Source organism: Rissa tridactyla, chromosome 9 (genome assembly GCF_028500815.1).
Source record: "Rissa tridactyla isolate bRisTri1 chromosome 9, bRisTri1.patW.cur.20221130, whole genome shotgun sequence".
Lineage (NCBI taxonomy): Eukaryota > Metazoa > Chordata > Aves > Charadriiformes > Laridae > Rissa > Rissa tridactyla.
Window position 1 is genome coordinate 36,874,558 of NC_071474.1, and position 23,809 is coordinate 36,898,366.

At 39.0% G+C, this 23,809-nt stretch overlaps 1 protein-coding gene across 6 annotated transcripts in view; it reads left to right on the forward strand.

The window, feature by feature from the left end:
• Positions 1-23,809, forward strand: part of TENM1 (teneurin transmembrane protein 1) — a 942,055-nt gene that overhangs the window by 71,848 nt on the left and 846,398 nt on the right. For 3 of the 6 annotated variants that reach the window (XM_054214860.1, XM_054214858.1, XM_054214859.1), the window contains exon 1: positions 4,257-4,410. The exons of the other annotated variants lie outside the window; for them this stretch is intronic. The gene's annotated coding sequence lies outside the window, so the exon portion shown is untranslated. Of the gene's footprint in view, positions 1-4,256; positions 4,411-23,809 lie in introns of those variants that run through there. 6 annotated transcript variants of the gene reach the window in all.

The following is a 23,809-nucleotide window of genomic DNA, read 5'->3' on the forward strand; positions in this document are numbered from 1 at the left end:
TCCCTACTGCTTTTTCATATTATAAGAAGTTAATGAAGACAACCAGTATCATAGCAAATCCCATACTGGAAATTAGTACTATGCTTCTAATATAGACAATCTTTTTCCATTTCCATCGCTAGAAGACCTGCCAATGCTTAGGCTATAAGGTGAGGCACTGGATTTCCACTCTTAAACTTTCTGTTAAAGTTTTCTCATCCCCAGTTTTGGGGGATTGTTTTCAATCCTCAACTCTGTGGATTACAACAGAGTACAGGCACCTTCAAAATTTTGTGATTTCATGACTTCATTCTCCATAGAATCTGCAGCCGGATCATTTAACTTTACCTTCATTCTCTCTGCACTGATAATCCTGTGTACATATACTAAACTTTGTCCACATCTAAGTGGACAAAAAGCATACTATGTTCTATAAATTTGAAATATTACTATAATTCATTATGAAGTAGAACACGTGCTGGTTATAATTACAGTACTATACATTTACCGAAATTAATGCTTCATAAATTTCTTACTAATTTGCTTTGCAGTTATTGCATTATTATTTAAAAATCAGATTTAGCTAACTTTCAGACTGAACTGAAAATATTCTGGACGTCTCTTTCTGCAGCATGCTCTCTCTACTCTTCCAGTATTATAATAGTCTACTCCTGCATTGCAGAACTTTCTCATTTACAGTGTGGTGGTCCCTGAAGATAACTGAAGTCTACTATGTAGTCAACATTTATTGTGTTACTAAATTAATATAGTTGTTTTTTTCAGTCTTGTAACCAATCAAAACCACACAAGGCCTTCTGCCCTCTTCCCCTCTTTATTAAATAGACAATATACTGTTATCTGCAATGTAGTTTTAGTTTGAAAATGTTATTTACCAAAATGAAGGCAGTGAATTTATTTAAAAAAAAAAAATTAAAAAAATCCCAGAGTTCCTCTCCTCAAGCAAACTTAGGTCTGAATCCCTACTGCAAAGTTGGTAAGTGTGGATTAAAAGGAACTTTGGATCCAGTTGTGATGTGCATGTTTTTAAACAGAGAAAATTCCTACTGTTTTCAGTGGAAGATTTGTTTGCCTAAGGATGAAATTGCTGGGACTTTCTTATTCAGAAGTAATGTCATGAAAGCAATATTAAAATGTTTTCAAGCCAGATGAAGGCATTGACTAAAAATCTCATTAGCAATTTTTGGTTTTCAAAAAGATTTGAAATTGATCAGTTAAGTTCCTAATCATAACTCTTTAACATTTGGTTTTAAAAATTAAATAAAAACTCCACAATTTCTGTGAAGGGGCTATCAATGAAATTCCTCTGCCATACATGCCATTGGTGGCAAAATCCATTCAGGATCACCTACTATACACTTTTCCCTGTGATTCTGTCCAGAGCACTATACTCTTTTAACCACTTAAGGCTCAAACTTGGCATTTTTTTCTCCAGTTTCTCAGCTCGATTCTGAACATGTCCAGAGCACGAACATAAATGAATGGCTAGGTGTCACACCATCAGCTAAAATGAGGGCATCTAAAACAGGATAATTTATGGAGGATACAAGAAAGCAACTCTACAAAACAGTGAAAGTAAAGTAGGCTCCTTTTTTTAATTACGACGCATATCCACATATACCTATATTTATATCTTTGGGCTTGACTCCTAAACTCTGTTTTCTGCTAATCAGTGTTGTAGATCTTCTATTAGGCTGGCTTAGGCTGTCTTTCATTATGTTCTTCATATTCAGGCTGGCATTCTGTGATTCAGATAAAGCTAAAAATGAAACTGTATTTTAGGAATTTAAGTAGTGACTATAGGCCATGACAAAAAAGAACACCCAAAACCCCTGTTAATACAGAACTCCTGAAAGTGCACAGTTAAGAGTAAAAAAAACCAACAAACAAACTCGGGTTACCTGTCGAGGAACCCAACAGGCTGTGTTTGCTCACATGAGAGTCACAGAAGAAATAACGAGAACCAACTGTAAACCCTTAACAGAAAAAATGTCTAGTTATATCATCTCAATATAATAAACTGAGATGAGAAAACTGGGAGCACTGCTGTTAATGAAGTGGAAGATTTCATGTACAAATGCAAAGGAAAAAAAAAACAACAAGAAAAAATTACAACCATTATTTTGAAGATGCTCCTCCGTAAACTACTGGTTAGCATGTGAATGAAGTGAAAAACACTAAGCGCTCACAAACATCAGACAATGACTTAAGACTTCTTAAAACTGGTAACTCTAGTTTGCCTGTAAGCTTTGTAAGATCCAAATACCAGCAAGAACCTGAAGTTTGTAAGATCAGATCATAAACAGGTTTAGAAACGTACATGTGATGATGAGGACATCAAGTGAAACATACAAAAACATTAATATGTACTTCTTGGTTTTGATCATGTGACGCATCAAAATCCAATCCAGTTTTCAGAATGTCAGCTAAGTACCTCATCTTTAATTTTGTGAAACAATTACTGTCTCTAAATCTGTTATCCACTTTAAATGATGAAGGTAAATTCTTTTCTTAGTCAACTTCATATTTTAAGACTTTTCTGTTGGAGGTCTATCAATTTAATAGGATGAATTGTTCAGTTAGTTACTAGTATGGGATTAAAAGGCTGACTTACTAGATTGTTCTTCCAAACGAAATTTGATATATTCATCAAGAAATTAAGATGACTGCTAGACTTACTTCATAAGATAATTGAAAATAACTTTTTGAAGTGTTAATATAGACCATTATGTACGATGAATGTATTCTAATTACCATGTATTGAGAAAGACCTGAAAATACAGAAATCAAAAGTTCTATATGGTTCTACTGAACCACGAATTCAAGAACTTGACTAGTTTTATAAAATATTACACATCAGCATTCTACTTTCTTTTTAGCTATCTGTTTAATGAAGGTCTAGATAAACCTAATTTTTTCAAAATGACTTAATACACATAAAGTACTTCATAAAACAGTATTTCTGCATAACCTGAATACCTGAAATAATCTGAACCATAATAATCTCGTTTCGCAGTTCCTAGTTTTACTTTTTGAAATTAGTATTTTTATAAGTAAGTTACTACTCCTGTTGCAGTTTTATAACACCAAATATCTTTGATTAAACTTTCTGAGCTGATACAGTCTTAATGGATTGACTACGTATAGTGACAGGAACAGTAATCTGATAGACAGCAATTGTGTCAGCATATGTTGTCTTTCTCAACTTTACTTAAAATCTAGACTATTTTTAAATCCCCATCTCCAGCTATGACCTCTAAATGATATATCCTGATCATCTGCAGTGAGCCATGGTCATTAATGAAAGATTATTATCTGCAGTAATGTATTATTTTTATGCTTCTCTGTTGTCCACTGAAGATAACTACCTTCATGGTTTACTTCCCCGTACCATTGATTAAATATTAGATAGAAAAGCCAACAGTGTTTTAAAATTTCAAAGAGAAAGCCTCCTGGCTTCTTCAGTGCTGCAATTTTCAGTTCTTTGTAAGGTCTATCTAAGTTATTGACATAGAGGCACTTCTAATAGGTACAAGACATTGTCATTTACAGAAGGTTTAAGTGTCCATAAAAATATTTCGCAAAGGAGTCAAAACTAACACAAAATAAACTTTAATGATTCAATCTGCTGCAGAGCTCTAAAAAAATAATCTTTAATAAGGCTGTTGGAAGTACTTTTTCTTTTCCTGTTACACAGAGTTATTCACCGTAAGAACATCATGTTCTGTAGTTTATTCTTCTTTGGAGACAATCCAAATGGGAAAGTACGTCAGGACCAGAGTGAGTGCTCTACCAAGAGCCTAAATTAGTTTTCTCCTTGATATGAAATATTTGGCTTAGAAAGTATCAGCTTTTAGTAAGGTAGCAGATTCTGAAGGCCAGAAATACGGAAGAAATGTTGCAACGATATTTTATAAAGATTAAAGGTAGACAGCCCTGATAATAGCGGCAATGGCAGACTGGTGCTGGCATTAAACAAAATAAAAGAACTACTCAGACTTGATTAAATAAATAACTCAATAGTGGCAACATAAGCAAGCTTATAATTTCAAGCTTATAGAAGCCTGCTGTTTTTACGACACTAATTTTACTGTCTAAATTAATACCATAGGTGTAGCATACATAGAACCATACAAGATGTTTGACTTGAAGCATTTTGTCTGAGACATTAGAATTATACAAACTAATGACGGTAAATGTTGAACTGATCAGAAAACATGGGTACCAGCAGAAGTGTATGATTAATGAGATCTCACAAGTATGTATTTTTGGCCCTTTATGATTTGACATTTTAGTATTTGTGGCCTGGAATAAAACATGACATCATCTCTGCTTCTGTTTACATGTTATGGAGGAATCAGAGAAACCATAAAAGAGAAAAGAAGGGAGGACATTAATACCAGTTAAATGAAGGTAATGGTTTGGTTTCACAATTTCTTGTAATTATTTTCTTTCAGTACATACATACTGCTGTCTAGAAGATTCTGCCTTAAATTATACAAAGAAAAACCTTGGCAAAGCTTGTCTGTATAAGATACATAGAGGGAAATACCAACTACTACAGTAGAATGTTGTAAAAGTTCAAATAGTGTTTTTGTTGTGTGCTTGTTTTTCTGGCATTTAACTTTCCTAGATTCTTTCATATATTTTTTATCTGATACCATAAAAATAATATTTTCCCTGAGTTCTGCAGAGACATTATGCAGAAATATCGCTTACATTCCCTGTAGAACAGTTGTATTCTCATTTCAAAGTTTTATTCTTCATTTGAGAAAGCTATGATTTTAACGGAACTCATCGCTGGATCAAGTAGTACAAGAAAGATAAGCTCTGGCGATGTGAGAAGAAAAACTATCTTTTTGGTAAATATAGCAATTTGTCCTGGATTAGTCTACCACAGTGAAGTACTTGTGTACTTCATGCAGGATATTTAATCAGTGCATGACTGGAAAAACTATCTTCATTAGCTTTGCGTTCTTTACAGTTGAAATAGACTTGCCATTTGATTTCTGCTAGATGGAGAGTTCAAAAATAGTCTGTTGGTTGGGTTCCCATCATCTGCTTTGGGGCAAACCAACTAACCATTTTGTTACAGTAAATCTTTAGAAGCATTTTTCCAGCTCAAGTATCCTGCTTAGGAAGTCACATTGCCCAGGGAGTTACTTGCGCACACAGAATCTGAAGTGTGTCATTTGGATATCTTCATCAATCAGTCTGTTATTGCAGCTAAACAGCATTCAGCACTTCAGTCATGGCTGGTACTGAGCCAACAAATATTCCAATTAGTTAAAAAAATAAGCATCACCAAGGTAGATCGTTGTTTGTGTTTGCTCTCGCTTTTCTCTGCTCAGGAAAATGACCTCCACTTATGAACACATTTTCTTTGTGGCAACCTTGCAGTTATCTGACTTTTTCAGATTAAAAATTCCTATTATAATATTGAGAGGGCGGGGAAAGAAAAGCCTTAGGCCAGATAGAATAAAATCCATTTCATAGAATGGAAAAAGAAAGCTCCTTATCTTTACCCTGGTGGAACAGCAAAGAGGAATCTTCTTTTTTTTTTTTCCTTTTTTTTCTTTTTCTCTAACAGCATACACAATATATGCTTTCAATTCAGTCAAGAATCTAGACACTTTCTCCATTTTTCTCTTTCTCTGTTGACTGCATGTTCTTTTTGCTTTTATTGGCAGCACTATAAGTGTATGAAGTGAAAGGATTTTCTGGGTCAAGTCACAGACTCCTATTATTTCAGACAGCAGCATCATATATCTTTCCTTCTAAAATTAGTTAGGTGTCTTTTCCCTTGTTCACCTCTCCTTTGGAGGGCTACTTCAAACTCTTGAATGTGTGACTTAGAAACTGCCATCTCTTTTCTTAGATTTTTTTTGTTGTACTCATTTGTTTTTGTACCAAAATTGTCCTTTAGCTTAAATACCTCTTCTTCTGTTCTGGTCTTTACTTCTGATAAGAGTGCTTTGGGAGTGCAGTCCATCCAATCTCCACTCAATTTTACACGCTAAAAAAGGTTATCTAAGTATTCTGGGACAGGCACTTCCATTTCTGATCCATCTTTCTAGCCCTCCTCTAACCATGGTAATTTGTGCCCATTTTTGCCTAGACAAATAACCAAAATTGTCCACAAGCATATCATATGCTACCCCAATTAACCAATCCACTATAACCATTAACTGTCCCTTAGGATAGCTATGACAGTTCTATTGTAGTTCTAAAGATCTGAGGTTAAGCTATTATGTAGAGGATATTGTTACACGTGTCCTGACATTCTTCCTAGCCTAAGTGTGTTTCCTCCACACTACAAATGCCCGTCTTCTAACAGCTCTATCATATATTCACCCTGACCATTAACTACAGTGCCATCTTTGTTTTATTTTCTATGGCACGTTGGCATGTTTTGAATGCATGTTCTTTTTCAGAGAGTATTTTTTTCCCCATGACACCTCATTCTTGAGCTTAATCTTTAATTGATCTTCAGTCTGAATGGATCAAAAGCATTGATTATTATACAGTCTCTGTTAGGTAATAATTAGTAATGTCCTCATGAACTACAGTACCTTCCCTTATGATGCGCTGAATTTTGGCAGTAAGATAATAGACTGGAATACTGAGGAATATACTAATCTGTGAGCATAATTTAACTGGATGGCTTGCCTCAGCAAACCCCTTTCCCTTTGGATCCACACATTGTTTGCATAGTTAAAATAGAGACAGCTAAAATAGATGCATGGGAAGGGTGTCGTCACCCCACCAACTCAGGAGGTGAGTTCAGTCAGTGGTCATCGCTTTCCCAGAAGGAGCTCAGTTGTGGTATCCACCCGTCAGAAAGCCGTGTCCTCTGCACTCGGCCGAATGGATGTGACAAGCCAGAGAGAGCTCCCACAAAAATGCAGCCATCCAGGTCTTGGGCCGCAGGGCGTGCCAGAGCCTGTCACTGGTGAGGAATGGCAGCAGTGAGAATGGCCATGTGAGGTGTGACCAGGTGGATGATATGCTTAGCCTGGTAGCAGAGCTGTGAGAGTAAGCAGAAAGGTTGAGGAGCATCAGGGTGTCTGAGAAAGACTGGTGAAACCATGTCCTGCTCTTCCTGAGACAGAAATAGCAACAACCACAAAAATAACCCAAACAAGATCAAGCGGATCCTGTATCCTCCCCCTGCCAGGAAGAAGGCAGGGTCTTAAAGGAGAGAAGTGAATGCAGGCAAGTCCATGCTTGGGGTGGCAGGCACACCCCCTCCTTGCCCACCTCGCTTCCCCAGGTGCCTCTGTACAATAGGGATGAGGCTCTGGATGTGGAAGGCCTGTCAATGGGCACAGGGACAATATCAGCCTTGCCCGTGACAAGCTGTGGGATGGCACGCCAAGGTTAGAGGGATGGGGTGCTAATGAGGGCCCTCAGTCCGTTGCTCTGAGATGTGCTGGCTACACCGCAGCACACTTGAATTCTTACGGATATGAGTCAGGGGCTCATGAGATCATCAGAGCAAACAGAACGCTGCTGAAATACCTCAAAGGAATTATGGCATGTTTCTCTAAGAAGGTGACATGGCCAATGGCCTAGCTGAAGTGCCTTTACACCAATGCACAGCATGGGCAACAAACAGGAGGAGCTGTAAACCACTGTGCTGCTAGAAAGCTACCACCTAGTTGCCATTACTGAAACTTGGTGGGACAAATCCCATGACTGGAATGTGGCTATCGATGGCTACAGGCTGTTTAGAAGGGACAGGCAAGGAGGGAGGGGTGGAGGGGTTGCCCTCTATGTCAAGAAATAGATAGATTCTTCAGCTGTCTCTGAAGAATGTCATGAGCAGGTTGAAATCTTATGGGTAAGAACTAGAGACTGAGGCAACAAAGGGGACTTTGTTGTTGGTGTCTACTACAGGACACCCAATCAAGGGGAGCCTATTGACAAAGCCTTCTTACTCCAGCTACAGGAGGCATCACGCTCGCAGAGTCTTGGCCAGCTGGGGGACTTCAACCACTCCAACATCTGCTGGAAAAGTAGCACAGTGAGCTGCAGGCAACCCAGGAGACTCCTGGAGTGCATCGAGGATAGCTTCTTAAGCCAGATAATAGACAGTCCTACCAGAGGGGATGCAATACTGGACCTGTTGGCCACCAATGCAAGTGAGCTAACTGGTCCAGTCAAGATTGGAGGCAGCCTGGGCTGCAGTGATCATGCACTGGTGGAGTTCACAATGCTGGGGGATATGGGTCAGGCAAAGAGTAAAGCGAGGACCCCAAATTTTAGGAAAGCAAACTTCCAGCTCTTCAAGAAGTTAGTCAATAGGACACCCTAGGAAACTGCCCTCAAGATCAAGGGGACTTGGTATAAAATCACACACTTAGTATGATTCTCAAAATCAGTTTTCCTGTCTTCTCCCAATTCACACATGTGAGTTTTTGCACCGTTAATAAAATCACACTTATAATGAAGGCAAAGTAGCTCCCCACATGTGGATTTTGCAATAGAAGGCAACTGGCTTCTTGAGTTAACGTATTTAGTTAACATGCGCGTTAACAGTCAGCCCAAATTGTGTTTTTTCAGGAGGTGGCTGATCATGTGATAAATAAAATGGCATTTACACTTGGATGCTGCTGCATGCTGCAGTAGACAGTTGTGCAGCATTTGACAGTCTTAATATAAAACAAACAAAACACAAAAATCTAATGGTTAACTAATTAACCTTGTCAATGTGTTGTCAAAGAGAAGTTCCAGGAAAGACGGCTGATGCTGTGGGTCGATATGCATGTAGACAGTTCTCCCGGGGTTACCCATGAGACAGTATAGTCTCCTGGGCAATTCTTCCCATGGCAACTTCAGCACATTGGATAAACATGCCTTTGACAGAAGAAAATGTATTTGATTATGCTTGCTATCTCCACCCAGTCCTCACAACTAAATTGGTCAAAGTTTATTTTTTTGTTTTTTTGGGATTTTGTGCACTTTGTCGCTACATCCCCCTTATGCCACCTGGTTTCTTACAAGCCATAATATGAAGACTGAAATGTCATTCTTCTACTCGTAATATTATCAAAGGCTGAAGTACTTCAGCAATCAATGCATGCATTTTTGTTCCTCAAAACTACTCCTCTTTGCTTTTTAGACAAAGTCCATGTATTTGTAGAGCAAACATTTTTAAGAGTTGTGAAATGTTTCCAGGAAATTACGGATCATTGTTAGCGTTTGACTAATATTTTTTTTCTATCTTCTAGTATTGTTTCCTTTTCTGTCTTTCCTTTTGTGCTGTGTGTGTATGTTTGCATGTGATGTATATGACAAACTTCTAAAATACTGAGTAATATCAAGCATTATCACCTAGTTATCCAAATACAGGATTGCAAGGAGATCCAAAAGCCAACCAATCCTGTTGATAGCTTGATGCAGACTTTCCCTGCTGTCTCATGCAAACCAATTAAGCTCTCTAGCATCTATCTGTAAGACGAGGCAAAAAGACGCCGTATGTTGTAAGAAAAATAAGACAATGAGGTACTACTGACAAAGTTCATCCCATATGAATCGCTGTAGTGAGAGAATCTGGATGTCTGTAGCTATACATTAACAGGTGTAGCAAACAGTGGAACCTATTGTTGAGATTTCCTGAGCCATGTAACTTGCCAAATTCTATGACTCTGATTTTTAGCTGCTTATCATTTTCAAATATATTAACTGTTTGTTCTGAGTTTTTTTCCATACTTCATCTCTACTTTTGTTTAATGAGGGGATTTTCTGTTTTCTACTTGGTTTGTGGTTTTTTTAATGAGTGGGGAAGAGTACGGATAGGGATAAACAAGCAGAGAGATCCAAACAGTATGATCTATATTAGAAGAACATAATCAAAGATGAAGGTTTAAGGAGTCAGAAATTACGGAATTAAAGAATACTAGTTGTCGGTACATCTGGAATTTCATAGAATCATAGAATTGTTAGAGTTGGAAGGGACCTTAAAGATCATCTAGTTCCAACCCCCCTGCCCTGGCCAGGGACACCTCCCACTAGATCAGGTTGCTCAGAGCCCCGTCCAGCCTGGCCTTAAAAACATCCGGGGATGGGGCTTCCACCACCTCTCTGGGCAACCTGTTCCAGTGTCTCACCACCCTCATGGTGAAGAACTTCTTCCTAATGTCCAGTCTGAATCGTCCCGTCTCTAGTTTTAATCCATTCACTACCATTACCCAACATCCTAAAAAGTCCCTCACCAGCTTTCTTGTAGGCCCCCTTAAGATACTGGTAGGCCACTATAAGATCTCCTCAGAGCCTTCTTTTCTCCAGACTGAACAACCCCAACTCTCTCAGTCTGTCCTCACAAGAGAGGTGCTCCAGCCCTCTGATCATCCTTGTGGCCCTTCTCTGGACATGTTCCAGCACGTCCCGATCTCTCTTGTAGTAGGGGCTCCAGAATTGGACACAGTACTCCAGGTGGGGTCTCACGAGAGTGGAGTAGAGGGGGAGAATCACCTCCCTCGACCTGCTGGCCACACTTCTCCTGATGCAGCCCAGGATATGACTGGCTTTCTGGGCGGCTAGCGCACACTGATGGCTCGCGTTGAGCCTCTCGTCCACCAGCACCCCCAAGTCCTTTTCTTCAGGGCTGCTCTCAAGCCAGTCGCTGCCCAGCCTATGTCGGTGCTTGGGATTGCCCCGACCCAGATGGAGGACCTTACACTTGATCTCGTTGAACTTCATGAGGTTGGCATGGGCCCACCTCTCCAGCCTGTCAAGGTCCCTCTGGATGGCATTCCTTCCCTCCAGCGTGTCAGCCGCCCCACACAGCTTGGTGTCGTCAGCAAACTTGCTGAGGGTGCACTCTATGCCACTGTCCATGTTGCTGACGAAGATGTTAAACAAGACCGGTCCCAGTACTGATCCTTGAGGGACTCTACTCATCACTGGCCTCCACTTGGACATGGACCCATTGACAGCCACTCTTTGGGTGCAGCCATCAAGCCAGTTCTTTATCCACTGAATTGTCCGTCCATCAAAGCCATATTTTATCAGCTTGGAGACCAGGATGTCATGCGGGACAGTGTCAAAGGCTTTGCTCAGGTCCAGGTAAATGACGTCAGTTGCTCTCCCCTTGTCTATTGATGTTGTGACCTTCTCATAGAAGGCCACCAGGTTTTTCAGGCACGGTTTGCCCTTGGTGAAGCCGTGTTGATTGTACCCAATCACCTCTTCGTTATTCTTCTGCCTCAGCAGTGCCTCCAGGAGGATCTGCTCCATAATCTTACTAGTAGTTTAATATGTGTGCTCAGTTGTACCCTTGGCTTTCAGGATGGTCTGCATATTGCCCATATGTATGGTGGAACTACCAGACATCCAGAGCCCTGAGGTGGTGCTTCAAGAGCTTTCTTTGAAGTGAACAGCTTAATACACCAGAAGGCTCCTGGTCTTTGAAGCTGTATTTTACTAGAACATAAAACAAGCTAGTTAGATGTAGCTTTTTAAAGAGAAAAAAAATCCTCTGATCTTCTGGACAGGACAGACCAAGTAAGAAGACTTTAAAATAAACCTCTCTTGCCCATTGCGGTATCTATTACAGGCAGATTATTTCAAGGAAGTTGGAAGGACTTTGTACAATTCTTGCTCATCGAACTGTATGCTAGTCAGGCATTGGTGAATCTTCTATGGCTCAGGCGAGCTAAGAATCTTTAAACACACCCTAAAATAGCTTGTGTGTATCACATCTTTACATTTGTACATATTTAATATCAAGTTTTGCTAGGACTAGGAATGCCTGCTTGTGTCAAGTAGGTGGAAATCTCCTTTTGAAGGCATAAAGCATCCATTTATAGCAACACAGAGCCATTAGGTATCAACTTCACAGTGCTTGCATAACGTATGTATTATGCAAAAGTGGCTTCAGGCAAATGTGATTTTTTTAGAAGGAATTCCATCTATTGGCAAGAATTAAACATATCTCTGACAAAGCAATTTCGTTTTTAAGAGTATGTTAAAGATTCTCGTCGACTTGGAAGATAAGTCATCAGGGAGATAGATCAGCAGTTAGACAATGGAATTAGAATAGGTGCTGAATTTATTTATATCATGATATGCAGTTCAGTACATGGATTTATATTTTCTTCACATATGAGGTGGGCGTGTGTGTTCTGGTAAATACTGAGGTGACACTAAACATATGATTTTTCTCTCCCTGAAATGATTAGATTTGCACTGTTGAATCACTTCAGTGAAGAAACCACCACAGTGTAGTTGTACATGTATTTTTAGAGCATGATCCCATAGAGAGCTGAAGGGTTTCTTTCAAGATTCCTTTCTAATATGAAAGAAATGTCTTTAAACTGAGAGAAGCAGTTAGACGTGAAACCATTTTTTGTGCATAACCTTCAGTTTTTATTAAAGCCTCTTTTTTTGCTGCGTTTACAAGCTAAACCAGCTGTGAATGGTGCAAGCATATAGTTTGTATTCAGCGAAGATCTGTCATTTTGTGCTTACTGCAAGGCAAATGGCTCTGCCAGTTGGGGCTACAATTTATCAAGCTGGCAGAGTGACAATTTTCATTGCTCTTGAAAATTTATCATGGATAGTCATTTTTGAAGGGTTGACTCTTTTGTTTAAGCAGGCTTTTTATATTTAGACTTATCAAAATGGCAATTATTAATGCCATTAACCCATGAGGCAAAGATCAGTTTTATCCCTGGAACCTTGCGTATGTCTTCTTGACAAAGAGATTTATCTGCTTCTGTGGCTTCCAGGGTTCGTAGGTTTAAAGAAGCAATGTAATATAACAAAACACTGTCTCCCTAAAGAACAATGAAAGTCATTTTCATCCTAGCTGTTTTAGCAGGAACGCAGGGTAAAAGAGGGGGAGGAAAAAGTAAAATATTAAATACAAATGGTAAAAATTATTTTTATGTTCTTTGTTCTGACTTCCTCTCTTGTCCTCTAAGGCTTAAAGACTGACTTGCTTTGAGAGGGTTGGTAACTTCACTATAACCACTGCTCATCAGTAAGGCTCGCTCTTTCACGTTGTATTGTAGACAGTAATTCTTCAATACCAGCAATGAGTGGATTTAGACACAGTTCTGTGAAGTATTAAGTGGCTCCCCGGAGACAATGAGCATCCTCAGCTTTCATTGATCTGAATGGAAGGAGAAAGCATTGTGTGTCCTGCAGGCTCAGGACCACAGGAGGCTTTGCTGGTGGAGCAGACCATCTAAAATCTGATGTCAAAAGGAGAATTGTCTGATGTGATATAATTTGCTAAAAGTACTAGCTGTTGCTATATGTATCTGTATTTGCATTTCCCAATACCAGATAGAAAAGTAAGCTCTATCTATATGAGTTAAAGGCAGCTTGCTCCACAGTAAAAATGAGGTATGTACAGATACATTTCCACCACTATTAGAAAGAAAAATTGAGTAGAGGTGTCTTAACTCAGAGCAGAAATTATCCCATCTCCCCAATTTACTTAAAATTCTGTGTTGTCTTTGCTTTATGAAAAGATTACATTTTAATTTAATGTAGAGTCAATACTGACTCCTGCAATACTTTTTCACCGAAGCAGGTAGGATATTTCTTTACAGGAACATTACGTGCATCTGCTGGAAACAAGAGGCCCTACAAGGGCGAACAGGCCTGGAGAATCCAGCTTGCTCTTTCTGTTACCGCCTCAAAACTGTAGAGAACAATTCATTTCCCCAAATAATTTTTTTCAACAACATCTGGGTGGTTTTGCTGTTGTCTTTTTTGGTTGTTGTTTTTTGTGAGCTCTAATTAGGCTGTAAAATGGAGTCTAACACAGAACAGCTGAGAAATGAATGTGTGCGGAGGACCTTCAGCTGGGCACACACCAAGATGGTGGTCCCTGCCCAGCCCACACCATCCAACTGCTGTAGCTGGCAGCAGGCCTCTCCCTGCCATTTGCCTGATCGTCTTTTGTTTTTTACTTTTTTGGGGTATTTTTTTTCCTTCCCTTCCCTTTCTAAAGCGTCTTCCATTAAGACTTTTATAATTACCGCCACACCTCCCTCACTGAAATCCCCCCTTCCTCAGAATCACCACTATTTAACAGCTGCTTTTGCGCAGCTTCCTCGGGGGAGGCGGCTCCGAGAACTCCCGAGTCTACAATGAAGGGGACAAACACCCGCCCGGGGTCGGGGAGGCGACGGCCGCTGCTTCGGTGGTTTCAAAAATGGGGCATAAATCGCGTCCCCGAGGCCAAGCCGGGGCGCGGGGCGGCGCGGGCGGTCGTGAGGGGGCGGGCGGGCAGCAGCGGGGGGGCGAGGAGCGGCCTGAGGAAGGCGGGCGGGACCCGTTTCAGCGCCCGCGCAGGAGCGGCAGGAGGGAAAAGGAAGCAAAGGCTGATAGGAAAACGGTGGTTTTATGCTAAATAAGTAGAAAAAAATGTTGGTAAGTCAGGATGCCTACATGTACTATAGGATTGAAGGCAGGATTTATCTCATGCTAATAGCCAGCAATAGCTGATATTAAAGAAATGAAAATTGGGCATAAAAGCCATCTGTGTCTGGAAAGTAAACCTCAAAATAACTTTAAAAAGCTTTGTTTTTTTCTTAAAGGAGAAAAAAAATCTTTTCATAACTTGTTAAAAATGCTAGTGTAAATTGTCTGCTAAAGCACAGTTTAAAACTGAGCCCATTTGTCCATCCAGCCCCGTTCCCAGCAGCCAAGCACAGCGTGTCCGTATGTCCTGAGGTGGTGAGCAGTGTCAGCTCTCACTGGAGCCCAGTTATAAGAAAATTTCATGGCAGGAGCAGGCTATTTTCACTACCAAATGTGGGTAACTTGGAAAAGTTCATCCAAAGTTACATGGGAAGTCCAGCTACACCACAGATTTTCCTTAGGGATTGCCATTTGCAGTGGGAAAAGACCTGCCAGTGGGGTACAGCCAGCCGGGAGCCCATCCTTCACCCAGAGCACAACCACCCTTCACATCTGCAGCGTGCACACATCTTTAGGCCTCCCAGTAGTAGGCACTTCGTAGAATCATTGAATAGTTTGGGTTGGAAAGGACCTTCAAAGGTCATCTAGTCCAACTCCCCTGCAATAAGCAGAGGCATCTTTAACTAGATCAGCTTGGTCAGAGCCCCGTCCAACCTGACCTTGAGCGTTTCCAGGGATGGGACATCTACCACCTCTCTGGGCAACCTGGGCCAGTGTCTCACCACCCTCATCCTAAAAAATTTCTTCCTTATATCTAGTCTGAATCTACCCTCTTTCAGTTTAAAACCATTACCCCTTGTCCTGTCACTGCACTCCCTGATAAAGAGTCCCTCCCCATCTTCCCTATAGGCCCCCTTTATGTACTGAAAGGCTGCTATAAGGTCTCCCTAAAGCCTTCTCTTCTCCACGCTTGTTCAACTCTCTCAGCCTGTCCTCACAGCAGAGGTGCTCCAGCCCTCGGATCATCTTTCTGCCCCTCCTCTGGACTCGCTCCAACAGGTCCATGTCCTTCTTATGTTGGGGGCCCCAGAGCTGGACGCAGTACTCCAGGTGGGGTCTCCCCAGAGTGGAGCAGAGGGGCAGAATCACCTCCCTTGCCCTGCTGGCCACACTTCTTTGGATGCAGCGCAGGATGTGGTTGGCTTTCTTGGCTGTGAGCGCACAGTACTGGGTGATGTCGACCATTTCATCCACCAGTACTTCATTTGCTATGAAATAGTTGCATGTTGCTGCCACGGGGCTAGGTTTTCTCCAAACAGTGCAAGGAGAGCTCTGCAGCAAGTTAAAACTCCCTAAGGTAGTTTACTTAGGACACCACTCTTGAAGCAAAGTAAATTGGCCTAAGAGGAGCTCCGTGCTACTATGGCTCTTTTAGGTACCAGAGCATCTAGTTTGAAAGCTTGGTAACTGGTGTGACAGGTGTATTGCAGGTTTCTTCTCCATAGTGAGTTTACAGCCTGAACTGATACGTGTAGAAAGTGGTTGAGAACAAATGGGATGAATCTTGTGTCCCGTGAATTGTCTTTATTTCCATTTGCTTAGGTGGATGTTTTCTGTTCTGCCCTTCCATAGGCAGTATGTCTGAGGTGATGGATGGAAAGGAGAGCTTATGGAACCTCTCTGTTACTCACAGTGGTGATTTTTTTTTATGAATATTTGAAAACATTGACATTATAATCATAAACTATCTTCTGTGTTGTAGCAGGAGAGTAATTCTTTGCAGACAATCATACTTATAAGAAATGCCATATGGACAGGTTTTGCCTGGATTTTAATACTATATTATCATTATAATTTCAATTTTGACAGGAAAAAATCTAAAGAAATCAGTTTAGTTGACAGGACCTTTACTCCCAAAACCTTTGTACTTGATTCCCTTTTTTCTCAGAGTAGCAAAGGTCTGAAGAAATTGTACCAAAGATAACTTCCATAAAATTGGTATTAAGAAAGAATAGAATCAAGCTCATTATCTTGGCAGGAGGAGAAATAATATTTGGGTAGTGTTTGTCTCCTTTACTATTTGGTATAGAGAGTTACGTAGCTTGACGTTTTTCAGAGTGAGGTAAGAGCCTTTCGTTAATCTAACCAGTATAAATCTTCTATTTTGTACAAGGCAGCAGTCTTGAAATAATTGCAGAAGTATTCATATGATACTTTTCTGGCCCTTAGAGAAGGTATCCGATGGGAGGCAGAGGCAGGTTATCTGGCACAACAAAACAGATGCTAGTGTTAAATGCCATTCGCAAAGGAGTTGATCGAGTTTTAGTGTAATAGGAGGGCGAACAGAATCGATTTTTCAGAAAATCTTGTCATATTAAAAAAAGCACATAAATGTTTTCTGCATTAGATTATGAAAGTTACAGGGTTTTAATAGGTGGACAAAAATGCCTGTTTTAATAACATGGTTTCACCCCAGTAAGAATATAATCCTTGTAAATAAAAACTTTGTGTTTTCAGTCTTGCATATAACCAAATTAATTGCAAGTTTGAACATATTAATATTTATCGGAAGCTAGGAGAGTTACAGCACAGTATGGTTTTACATCCCCAGCATCAAGTATTTAATCTATTTAAAAGAAAAGCTCATATTCCCTCAATCCCTAGAGACGTCTGCATGTTAGCCAACTGGAAATCACAGAAAATAAATACCCAAGGAACAAAACTAAACTTTTCCTTGTGGGATCTGTAGACAGCATTATTATTTGAACCAGCTAGCAGGTCTCTCTAGACCTTCTAAAACTGCATTCTCACTCCTCAGCCAAACAGAAATTGCCCTCTCCTAAGTCACTAATGGTTTCCTTGGTTTAGTTATAAAGTATCTTCTCCGCGCTTAATCTTATGTCCTTCATTTTTCTATAAATAATAGACTGCTTTTGGACATAAAAGTTGCTTGGACACAATAGTGTCTACACAACACACTGTATTCAAGCAACACACTAGCTGTGAATTACAGTGCCATGTTTCAGTCTTTCATCAACATCTTTCTTGATTTTATTCTTTATGAATAGTTTAAACAGCTTTTTTTGATACTGGTTCTCCATTGCAACTTTTCTGTTCTAGTCCTCTTTTTCTCTCAGAGGATCATATTTGGAATGTCTGCTGTGTTTTTCCTCCTTTTTTCCATTGCTCTGTGTACCCTGCACAGTCAGTGAGCTCTACACCAGTTCATGGGTCCCACAATTTGTACCAATAAAGCTAAGAGAGTTCTAGCTGTAAATGTCAGATTATAAAGCAAAACACTGGTAATTAATAGAACTAAGGCCTACAAGAAAAGGGAGTTTGTAACGTCCAAAGGGAATTAATTTATCAGATATGTCTAACCTTGCATTTCTGAGAATGTCATCTGAGAATAATGCTCATCCTAAACTAGAATTTGAACAAAAGTTAACAATCAGTCGAATTAACTGGTACAGGTTCAAAGAGAAGATCCTATCCTTTGCAAAAGATATCACAGTGTTGCCTTGATTGTCTCTGAAAAACTTTCAACGTTAATAATGATAAGGACTTGTTAGGAAGTCAGAATTTAAATCTCTGGACTCCTGTGTTATATTTGGCCCCTTTGTCTAAAATCTATTGAATTGGTAGTAGTTTTGTATTTGGCATCTATTTCTGTGGCTTAGGTCTTTCTTTACTGAAAGCTGACATGAACACAACAGTCTTAGACCTCATGGACTTAGAATAGAGGAAGGTTCTGTGACATCTTTCAGTAGTAGCAGTGTAAATATAGAGGCAAGTCCTGGCACTGGGTAGGAGTTGCATCCTGTTTAATGCTTTGGGATTTAGAGGTAAATAATAACTACTTTCTGTCTTGTGTCTTTTCTAGAATTAATGATAGAGGTTGTCTATTTTGATGAAATACCATTATCAACCTGTTCAGTGTGGTGTGGTTGTTGGTTTGGGGTTTTTGGGGGTTTTTGGGGGTTTTTTTGTTGGTTTTTTTTTTTTTTTTAAAAAAAAGCTTTTTCTTCATATTAATTTTGATTACGGGTTCTCATATAGCTATAAAGTCTAATATTTACAAGGAATGCTTTCTCATACACAGAACAGCAAATGTCAGATTGACTTAAGAGTTGTTCTTTACTAAATTTCCTTTGGGCTCTCCTTTAAGTGAGATAGATGTGAGTTGTTTCAAATGGTATTAGATCTTCATAAATCATATTCCACCTTTTTTCCTTGTCAAAAACAACATGCTCCCACTTGTCAATGGGTAATTCCCACTTTTGAATTAGACTTTACCCTTGAGAGAGAGCGAGCACGCTTCTCACAAGAAAGAAGTGCAGACAGGGCTGCAATATGCAATGCAGGAGTGAACTACCATGTAGTGGTAGTTTTAGAAGAGACTTACCTTTTTGTGCAAAGTATATGGCCAGTATTTACATCTCTTTAAATAATCACCACAGGAATATTTGTTAATACCTTTGATTTATCATAGAGTACCTCCAGGTATTTTGTCTAGCTAGCTAGTCATCCTTGAATGTATGTTGGCCATGTGTTGTCCCTAAGCCACCCACCGTTGCTAGCTTGAAAAGCAAATTATCATCTTTTCCTTCAATCTCAAAATCTTGCTGGATTTGGAAAGCCTGTAGTTTATTTCACCATCTAGAAACACGTGATATGACACGTTGCTTTCCAAGTGGATGAATGTATTCATTGCAGATAGCAAGTACTGATCATAAGTGATGCTATATTGTATATTAGGTGCTGGAGGACCAGTCATCAGCATGATTTTCCTCATATTGATGCTATAGGTAAAAGAAGGCACTGTATACATAACTTCAGGGGTTGATTTCCAAGGATCATTTTAGAGTCCTTGTTGTGGGAGTAGATGGAACATGATTTCAGTATGTGAAAAGAAGGAGATGCTTGAGAGAATCTCAATCGTTATGGGGAGAACTGTAAATTTGGAGAAAACCCCAGGGGATGACTAGGTTATACCAATGGCCTTGGGGCATTTGACTATCAAAGGAGGAAATAAATGTTAGAAATGTTTCACATCAGTGTTTGCACATTTGCTTCTGCTTGTTACCATGCAGATAGTAATGCCTTCCTATTTCAGAAGGTTTTTTAAGGAGGCTATGACTTGCTAGTGATAGTAAAATTCTCTGATCACAAAATATACTGATATATATGAAAATGTTAGGTGAAATTCAGGCACCTGACTTGTCAAAGGGACAATTGTTTTTTGTTTTTTCAGTCTTGCCATGATTTAATAAAGCTCATGCTTTATTAAAAAGAAAATAGTTTCAGAAGAAACATGCAGAGTATGATGAGAAAGCATTATACCTTTATATAAAATAATCCTCTGTTTTCCAAATGAGAAAGATGGAGCTTTGCATCACACATTGATTTACAGGTACTTTAACTGTAGACTGATCACCCCAGTAAATTTCACAGGAAAACCGATAGAAATGTGTAGATCAATTATTTATGAATAAAAAGCATGTAACTTTATTCTTTAAAATGTGAAACTTCTTTATGTTTTTCCCCTTGAGATTGCATGTTGAATCAAGTGGAAAAGATTACTCTTTTTTTTTTTTCCTAGAAAATTCTTTAGTAGTTATTCATTGGCAAAATCATAAGGGCATTAGTGTCTAAGTATATGAGCTAAATAATGTTACGGAAACTGTAAAATTCATTTAGGAACTGATTTTCCTGATTTTGCAAACTGCAATAAATAACTTTACATATAATGTTTTTAGCAAGCAGGAGAGTTTTAAGTATGGCTTTTTCATTGAAGTTTATAGGCATATGGTTTTACCTATGGGTATACAGTTTTAATGAACACCTCAATTAACTCTGGATATCTACAATGATTTCTTTTTTAAAAATGTCTACAAATGGTCAACAAATGAAATACCAATTTCATAAATTAAAATGAAGGTGCTCTGTAGACTTATCCAGTACTCATTAAATTTAGGATAATTCCTCTGTAGTCTTTGGAGAATGTTCAGGATGATCGCTGTTTCTCAAATGACTGTTTTGATTAACAGAGTAATAAAATTAAGTTCAATGTTTAGACAGTTATTGCAAAATGATTTCAGTTACTAATGTCTGTGACTGGGCTGGAAAAAAAAAAGAGGGTTTTAAAAAGGTTTTCTGATGTTTTTTTCTTACCTAGTTGGTATCTTTAAAGGCTAGATACAGAATAGAATTTATGTGAAAAGTAGAGGCCAGAATTATAAACTTTAACAGCACCACTTAGTTGCTACTCAACATGCTACCTATCCTTTTTGCTTAAAATCTTCCCTTGTAGAGTTATCTCTGGGTAAATGATCTAATTATATGAATTATATAAATTCTATTATCTGGCTACCCTTAATGCTAATAGCAGTCTTTCAAAAGGAAACAGCCAGTCTGTTCAGCTCTTCAAAAGAAGAGGGTATGGATACCACTTTTCAACTGTTGCAGCTATTGCCAAGCAGACAGAAGTGTCCTAATGCAGCTCTTAGTAAAACATCTAACGGGTCAAATTTAAGATTTATTCCTGTCTTCAGTAAAGTGACTTCTGGTAAGAGGAAGCTCTCATCTCTGAAGCTTTGGCTGTATTTTGAAGGGTCTCTGCTCTCTTGTTGAATAGGATTCCTGTGCACCTAACAGGGATATAGGCTCATCCTAGAGGGCAGGAAATCTGAAGCTTTTGCTCTTTCAGTGCTAAAACTCTTTTATTAGATCTAGCTCTAGAAGCCAGCTGTAACTAACATTATTAAATGTATTAAACTCGGTGAGCTTTTTAAACAAAGATGTATAGATATTTCTGTTCAGCTTTAATCAAATGACCTTTTAGATAGGTTCCATAATGAAGGGTCTGAAAAGCTGAGTCTGCTTTGTAATGTATGATTCCAATTTTGCTTGTTAACAGAGATATCTTTATTTAACTTTTCTCATTGACTAGTCACATTTACCATGAAAGATCTTGATTGTTATCTAGCAGGCCAGTCCCAAATCCAAATAAATAGCACGGTTCAATTTGGCTTGTAGCTGTATTCACTTAGAATTGAATATACTTGAACACAAATGCCTGACCTGAAAAGCAGCATGGTTCTGTGTATTTGTTTAGAACCCAAAGCAAACAGAGAAAAAATAATAGCCAGTCACCTAATGGTTTTCTTAGCTCTGGTGGAGAAGGAAGGGCTATGATTATATCCCCACTTACAGTGAATTGTAGTAATAAATCCTGCTTGATTGCTGTGCCCTCACGTCTAATAGTGGGCTAGTTTTGTGTGACCATCACAACAGATGTATTTCCTCCAGTTAGTTATAAAAATAAGACAATACTGGTCAGTTCATGAGGAAATGTTTCGTATGGAATGAATACAGGCCTACTTGTGGGCTTTCAAAACTGGAATAATTCATGGTCAGAAGGGGATAGAGTAGTTCCTTCATTTTAATTAGTAGGTAAAAGCTATATAGCGACAAGATGTAATTTTGTTTGAGTTGGCTGTGGTTTTTTTCTTTCCTTTTCCCAGACCTTTCCATTGAATACTGTGTATCATTTTATATGTTCTTATCTCTCTCATACTGCCAGCAGGTGCAAAATCCCTCAGTATATTGCACAGAAAGACTTTAATATTTCTTAAACCAATTAGGATTTTGTTCTTGAGGAGTTTGCACTGTATTCCAGGGAGCAGAGTAGTAACATACTGCTCAGTTTGACTGCAAGTATTGTTTGGCACTAGCAATTTAACGAGACTTCTTTTTCAGTCAAAATGTAAAGACACGCTTTTCTGTTGGATAGATAATATATATATATATGTATTTTTAATATTTCTGGGTTTGTGTTGAGTTGACTCCCATTTACTTGATTAACATGACAACTTTGAATTCACGACAAGGTGAAAACAGGCTTGGCAAACTAAACAGTTCCTGTTAAGTGCTCTTCGTGCTCTTTCTTCCCCTTAGTCTCGTGCCTGGTTATGCTTCTTCCCTGAGAATGTCAGTACTGTTGCATGAAAGATATGCTTTCTGCTCATGTATTAGAGCCATGACAGGACCTCTCTGCTAAATCTTGCTAGCATAACTGTCCCGGTTCAGCTAGGATGTTATTAACTTTTGATGCCCGCCACTTCTTGGTGGTAACTACCTCCCTAATAAAGATTGCAAAACAAATCCTGTTCCTCACATGTCACTCACGGGCCTGATAATTCTGGTGCAAAATCACCTACATAAGCACTTTAAGCAAATATGCCAGACTGTGACTTGGGACTCCTGAGTTGTGGACAGACATCTTGTTCAGCAGTCTTGCATATATTTCACGGGGGACTGCTGTTTAAATCCCCAGAAATACCAGTTATATGAACGATTAGCAAAGTAAATAATATGGCTTGATACAACCTGTTGTTAGTAAGAAACACTATTGAAATCTTTACTATGGCTATAAAAAAGTAGGAAGTCAATGAAAAATAAATAGAAAATTATCAGATTCAAATTGTAGATTTTTTTTTTTTGAGAAAATGGATATTTGTTAATGCAATGCAAAATAAAGGAAATTATTTGTTATAAATATTTGTTATAAACTATTCATTGCAGTTTCTTCATTATAATTTGTGGACCCAAAACTTGCTTCTAGTAAAATAAGTCAGTGCATGCTCTGCTGTTTTGGAAGAAAAATCAGACTTGGTGATCCATAGTTCTGTTCTCTGTTCTAACCATGTGTTGACTTGTCATGAGGTAATGCTGAATCAGTCAGGAGTTTGAGGTGGTTGTACCTGGACATTTTCCTTATAATGCACTCCCCCAAAAGACTGAAAGGCTTTTAAACTTAAGAGTGTTTTAATAGAGAAGATACAAAATGATCAGCTCAGAATGCACAGGGACTGTGAACTAATCTTCCCATAACTGCTGTGTCTTTCCAAGTGAGTCCTTCATTCCAGCTTTGAATTCCATGAACTTGGTGACTTTCTGAGTTGTGGCAAACTCTGCTTCATCCCCTCTTGTCTTTAGTTAAGGTATTTCCATCACTTTTAATGTTTGAATGCTACTTGCAGGCTTCCTGGCCCTGCTGTGGCTGTCTCCTTTCATTTCTCTGACAACACTATGCGGAAGACTATGGATTGATCTTGCTCGGGACAGTCTCCATGTCTTTCTAGGGAACTGTCCTGACCCAGTTGTGTTTAAAGAAACGTGACATACAAACTGAAAGCACACAAAATCAATTAGAGTCCATGCTTCTAATTCTGTGATAATTTCACTTTAGTATATCACCAATAAAATTGATGCTTTCTTTATCCTACTTGGAGTTAAAAATTAACATTTCAGATAGAAATGCTATCAGCTTGTCAGAAAGTATGTGATATTTTGCTACTTCTCAGCATGCCAAGTTTCAGAAGGGGTCTTTGGATAGATCAAATGATTCCTTCTTTCTCAAAGAGAT